This window comes from Blennius ocellaris (genome assembly GCF_963422515.1).
Source record: "Blennius ocellaris genome assembly, chromosome: 8".
Lineage (NCBI taxonomy): Eukaryota > Metazoa > Chordata > Actinopteri > Blenniiformes > Blenniidae > Blennius > Blennius ocellaris.
The window spans coordinates 26,737,107-26,743,495 of record NC_137657.1 but is presented as its reverse complement, the minus strand read 5'-3'; positions in this window follow the sequence as shown (position 1 = coordinate 26,743,495).

The following is a 6,389-nucleotide window of genomic DNA, read 5'->3' as shown; positions in this document are numbered from 1 at the left end:
TGGATATTAACTCTGTTATTTTACCATCTGTGTTCATGTCAGTGGGGCATTTAGTGAGAAGAGTGCAATGGCGATTTCCCTCATCTCAAATGATTTATGCCTCATACCTTGTGATAGTTTGTTAGAAACATCGCAAATGGTTATTAGTTGACTGGCTGAGTTAGATGACAAGATGAAGAGCGTTTTTTTCCTGCATGTGTGCATGCTAGTTGATTGGCTAAAAAGCAACAACACACTTATAGAACCAGAGTTTTGCGTCAAATAAAACACTTTGTCCATTTTAGTCAGTCAAGGTAAAGTTTCCGTGGTAAATTTGAAAAAGAAATGAGAGATAAGATCTTCTTTAACAGAAGCTCAATTACTAGTTTTTCACTGATTTTAAAAATCAGCTTTATCTCTGAGACTAAGGTGCAGAGAACCAACAGAGCCATAAACCTTGGAAAATGAAGCTCTTGAAGATCTTCACGCTACCTATTACATAGGCAGCGTGATTTCCACCCAAAGAAGGATGAACAGGCAAGACTCTTTAAATCTCGCTAAAGCTGCTTTTATTGCGCTAAGGCCAATGTGAGAGTGAGAAACTTAAGACCTGAAGACCAAGCTGAAGATCTTCAATAGCAGCATCAGACCCGTCGGACCTGGACGGTTACCAAAACCCTCACAGACACGGTCCAGGTGTTTGTTAATCGCTGCCTGAGTTCCATCCCCGGGATTCAGACGGCCTTTGGTTTATCCGTAACGAGGATCTGTGGGAGATTACCAACCAGGAAAGAAGGAGGTGGAGGTGGAACCGGGCGCACGCCTAGGAAATCCCAGGGCTGTGTGACGAGACGAGCGCCATCCGGGAAGCTGCAGGGAAAAGAGAAAACAGGGCCGCTGAGCTGGAAACCATCAGTGGAAACAGGAACAAACTGGGCCAGACTGGCAGAAGACGGCCACATCAGCTCAGGATGACCTATTCTCTCCTCAGGATCCACGGGGTTAAGGAAGGAACTTTATTCCTGAGCCCACGATGTAGACATTAACCGCCAAACACTTAAAAAGCTGCATTTCTTTAACTGGAGCGTACAGTCACCGCCGCACAAAGATAAAACCTGACATCATTTTATTTCTCCGCCGTTCACCAAATACTGTTTACTTGACTCATCGAGGACCCGATCCTGCAGTCAGCTCAGCTGGAAGCGGCTCAAAAAAGGATGTAATTTTGTCTGCTGCCGCTAGACGGGGTGAGATCTGGTAGGGAGGAGGAGGAGGGGTGGAGGGGGGGGGGGGAGGCCAAACGCCTGCCCATAATAACCACCAGACATGACTCATTCAGCGTGGAATACCACAGCAGCCACAGACAGGTCTCTGGCAGGCGAGGGGCAGAAATCTGAGCCTGCTGCAGAGTTTGTGAATGGGAGAAGAATGAGCAAAAGCAGGCTAAATTTTAATGGAGCCTCAATAAGTTTCAAAGGGTTTCCAGAAAGTGTTTGGCGTATTTGTTTAAGTTGAGTGAGTAAACATTGTGTTGATAATGGGAGTTTATTTAACCAAGAAGAGTCGTTCTTGTTTTGTTTTGGTTTTTTTTCTATTTTCTTGGTTTTTCCTTTTTGTTCAGTTCTCCACGGTTCAGTGATTCAACTTGGCAACAATCCCGCCCATCAAGTCCTCGTGTGAAGCTACTAAAAGACAGCGCAGGAACAACACATCACCTTGTCAGATGCGATCGTAGCTGTGATCGCGGCCGCTCGCTGCCCAGACTCTTCCCCCCGTGGAGAGCGCCACTCAACATGAAGACTAACACATGTTGGACACTCCGACCGTTATTCGCTTGCGTGGAGCCCGTCCAACGCCGGAGGGCCCGGAGAGCCAAGAGTCTAATCTGTGGGCATAAGGAATAACCCAGAAATAACATATTGTACAACTTAAAGTATGGCAGGGGGGGGGGGGGGGGGGGGAGCAAACTGCGAGCGGTCACGTTACATGAAAACAGCAGGCAGGAAGTGTTTTGCAACGGCGGAAAATCTTCAGGTCCAGTCTGACCACCAGACGGTCGCACTTCATCTGGCCTGGAGGCTGCGGTCAGCGGATGGATCCCTTCCCTACCGTGAGGGCAGGATACGCTGTCGTACATTTGTCTACGTCTCCCCCCCCCCCCCCCCCCCCCTCTCCTCCCTCGCTTTTTTTTTTTTTTTTTGCTCCACCTCCATGACAAATGTAACACTTATCTTCTACGCTGAAGCCTTTTCCGTCCTCTTTCTGCTCTCCACTTTCACCGCCTCTCTCCCTCCATCTCCACCCTCTCCTCTCGGCAACCTTACCTCATTATGTGTTTTCTGCCCCACCACCACCACCACCACCACCACCTCTCCTACCTTTCCCTTCTAACTTTTTTTTTTCTTTTTTCTCATTCCACCCACTCTCACCCTCTTTCTCTCTCTGTTTGTGGTCAGTCACACTTAATCTAGCTCCATCCATCTGTTTCTCTTCATTCGTTTAGTCTGCTCTGTTTTCGATTAAGATTACATCAGGCTTTGACCTATTAGTGGGCCGTGATCCTTTTGAAGTCATTCTGTGGTTACAGGTTAAGCTCAAAGCCCACCAATCTTCTTACTCAACATAATACAGAACTTATATGGTGGAGGCGGTTTAAAAGGGAAAAAAAAAAAAAAAAAATCAGTAAAGGTTCTTAAAAGTTTTCAGTTGGAGACCAAAATGACTTTTTTTTTTTCTCACTGGTATCCAGGATCATTAAATCATACAAGAGTTCTTGTCCTGTGGAGACCCATGAGAGGTGGGGGGGGGGTCTGCGACCCATTCTGGGTCCCAGCCCATAATCCAACGTTAGCAATCTGTGAACTGGAATATATTGTTCATTCAGCCTCATATCCTGAAGATTTTGACGTTGTTCTTGAGCTTTCGCGACCGTGCGGTCTCTGTTCCTTATTAAGCTGGCTGTTGAAAGTCGAGCTCAGCTAACCTACTAAACATAACGCAGACCCCTTGAAACAAATAATATCCCGGGACCCAGATGAGAAACATGCCGTATTAAAGCGCACTAATAAAGTGGAGTGCAAGGGGGCCCGCGCACGCTGAAATCGCCAAATATAATCAGAGAGCACGGCGCTCTCGCGTTGTCTTCTTCCATCATCTTCACTTGGCTAATGAGTAAAATGTCGGCGCTTATTTCCAGATGTGGATCAAGATTATCTCCGAAACCTTGACTCGCCCCCTCGTTCGGACGTCTGCATGTACAGACTGACTTAGACTTTAAACTGTACATCATCGTCGTCACTGGTGGGTCAGAGCTGGGGTAAGTAGCCAATTGGCCGCATCGTGACGCTAAACTGACATCGATTGGCCAAGCTGTGGCGGGGTGGGATGTTAAAGTCATTGAGACTCATCAGGCTAAGTGGACACAGTTGACTGAGAGGTCTCGAACTTCTCCCACGTCTGGCCTGCGGGAAGCGGTCCGTTGCCAGCGATTCTCAATTAGAGCCGCGGATGAGAGGACATGCGGGCTGCCGAGTCTGTTTGACTTATGGATATTAATGTTCGCCAACAGGCCTGGTTTCACTTCGCCAGTGAACCATACGCGTACGTACATCCCTCCGTCACGGCGGTCGGCGTTCCCGGGTTTGCAGCAATATTGCGACGTCGGGGGGTGGAAAGTGAAGACACAGTCGCCTTCACCACACGATCAGTCAGATCGCTGGGAGGTCTGTATAAACATCTAATCAGAGGCCCGTCCAGACAATAGCTCGAACAATAGCAATAACTGTGTAAAGTGACTGAGACGGACAATTCACAGAGATTCGCTCTTGCTCTGACGTTATTGGTGAGATTTGCATGTTCTTCATGTGCCTGCCAGGTTCCCTCTCCCGAAAATCCAAAGACCTGCTTGCTGGTTCTTTAAACGCTACCTTAGTTATTGAATTGCTATTGTGTTTGATTGAAGTGTTTATATCAGGTGAAGGGACCACGACAACATCCCAGGATGGTAAATTGCAAACACTGTGTAAGAAGCGAACAACAACACAACTTAATCCTCAGCTATTAATCATTTTCTATTCTGTGAGACGTCGACTTCGTTGCAGCAGTCCCATCCTTTATTTTCCGTAGATGTCCCCGAAGCAAAGAGTCGATACTCCCATTCCTCACACGTCCAGGTCTGCTTTACATTCTGGAAAGCATCTTGTGTTTTCTTTGACATGTGCAAATCTACTTTTGTTGAAATCTTACCTGTTTATCTCCAGAGAGCCATAAAAGGTCAGAAGCCGTTTCAGATGAAACTCTAAATCCCTCCAATGCATTGTGATCAGTCTCGTGTGATTTTTTTTTAATCAGAACTTGAAGGAAACTTCTTCTGACAACAGACCCAGAAGGGGCATGCAGAGTGATTAAAGACGGTTGTGTTAAATCAATCAAACTTAAAGTCTTTATAAAACACAACATATCAAACTCCGGCCCCGGGTCGGAACTGAAGAAAAGTTCACGATGATGATGATGGTACCTTTGCTTTAGTAGTAAGACCTTCAAAACAAACAAAGAGACTCTGATGATGTGCAATTCTCTGCATCTGCTTGGTTTTGTCTCCATCTTTCTCTTTTCTTTCCTATTTGTTTAACAATTAAAATCCACTGGGATGCACACAGAATTAATATAAAACCTCTGATAATCTACTACGTTATAAAAACAAGCGGTGATTTCGTTGACATGTCTATAAAACAGGATTCGAAAGATAAAAAAAAGAGGCAAACTGATTTCAAGGCACTCATTTTGGCTTTATTTTCAAAAGCTACTCTATGAGACGAGATCGAGTGTAGTATAAGTTATTTTAACCCTCAGCGAGATCTTTTTCTAAACCTGACCAGACTGTTTGACTTTGGTTGTCATGTGTTTGTTCTTGTTGCCATGACGGCGACGGTCTGCCAAACCTTTCGCTGGTACTTTCCCTCTGTGGCTGTAAACAATCGGATATCGTTTTGGGAGTCATTTTTGAACAGACCCGCTCCGGCGTTACAGTGTGAGGAAGTGTTGGTCCTTCAGGATTAATTCATTAATCAAATAAAGCTGCACCGAATCCTCAGAGTTTATAGTTTGTGTTACAGCTCGTCTTTTTTTAAATTTAGACAAAGCAACAGCTCTATCATGACTGTCACGGGGGAAAACCACACCGAGTATATCTGTAACAAATATATCAACTCCTGTTTTATTATCACACTGATGTACTATAGTTTACTTACATATTGTAATATTGTCTGGGCAACACCTCACATCCTTCTCAACTTCATCAAATACTTCTATAAAAACATTTTTTTTAAGAATGACCTCAAGGCTCAACTCTGTTTAGAAACGTTCAGCAATGTTAATTCATGTTAATGTTAATTAATACTATAGACATGTATTTTTATGACTAAACAAATTATTAATAAACATAATAACATCATAAAAGCATTTCACAACTACTACCTTTTATCATCAGACGTTCATGATAACCCACAGACTTTACCTTATCTCCGAATATCAACTTTTCCAACTCTGGAACTCGATGGACAAATAATTTAAATTACCTTTTGTATTAGCTTTTTTTTTTTGTTTTTTTTTCTCTGCTAGTTGTTCATTCATCCTATATTTTTATTTTTCATTGATTCGTTTAGCTCCCTGGGTTTCTTTTCTTTGATTTTATCGTCTTGTGATTCTGTAATATATTCATATTTTGTGCAAATAAAGAAAACAAATCATACATTGAAGAAGTGCTACACAAATTAAAACAAAAACAAAAACCAAAAAACATTACGAACAGGTTATTGAGTTGCACAAATGATCAGTTTGACAAGTGAAGGTATGAAAGGAGCAATCCCAAAATCTGATGAAAAAGACAGGTGAGGCTCAAGACCAGAAGTAGAAATAAGGCAGCGTGTGCACCAACTCAAGGAAGAAACAAACACTAAATGGCACAACAATCACCATAGATAAACCAGAAACAAATCAACAAGCCAAACGCACGACTGTGAATTGCAATTCAAGTTTATTCCCTCAGATTGTACTTTTAATGATTAAATGCCACGTGCTGTTGTTTAATTTAATTTAATTTAATTTAATTTAATTTAATTTAATTTAATTTAATTTAATTTAATTTAATTTAATTTAATTTAATTTAATTTAATTTAATTTAATTTATTAAAAATCGTTTTGTTTTATTTTATTTTATTTTATTTTATTTTATTTTATTTTATTTTATTTTATTTTATTTTATTTTATTTTATTTTTAGATAGGGGGATTTTTTCTTTTTTCTTCCTTATTTTGCCTTTTTTCTTTTTATTTACTATAGATTAATAACGTTTGACCTTCCATCAGTGGCGTGGCTCAGTGAGCAGAGGTCACGAGGAGATCACATTTTCAT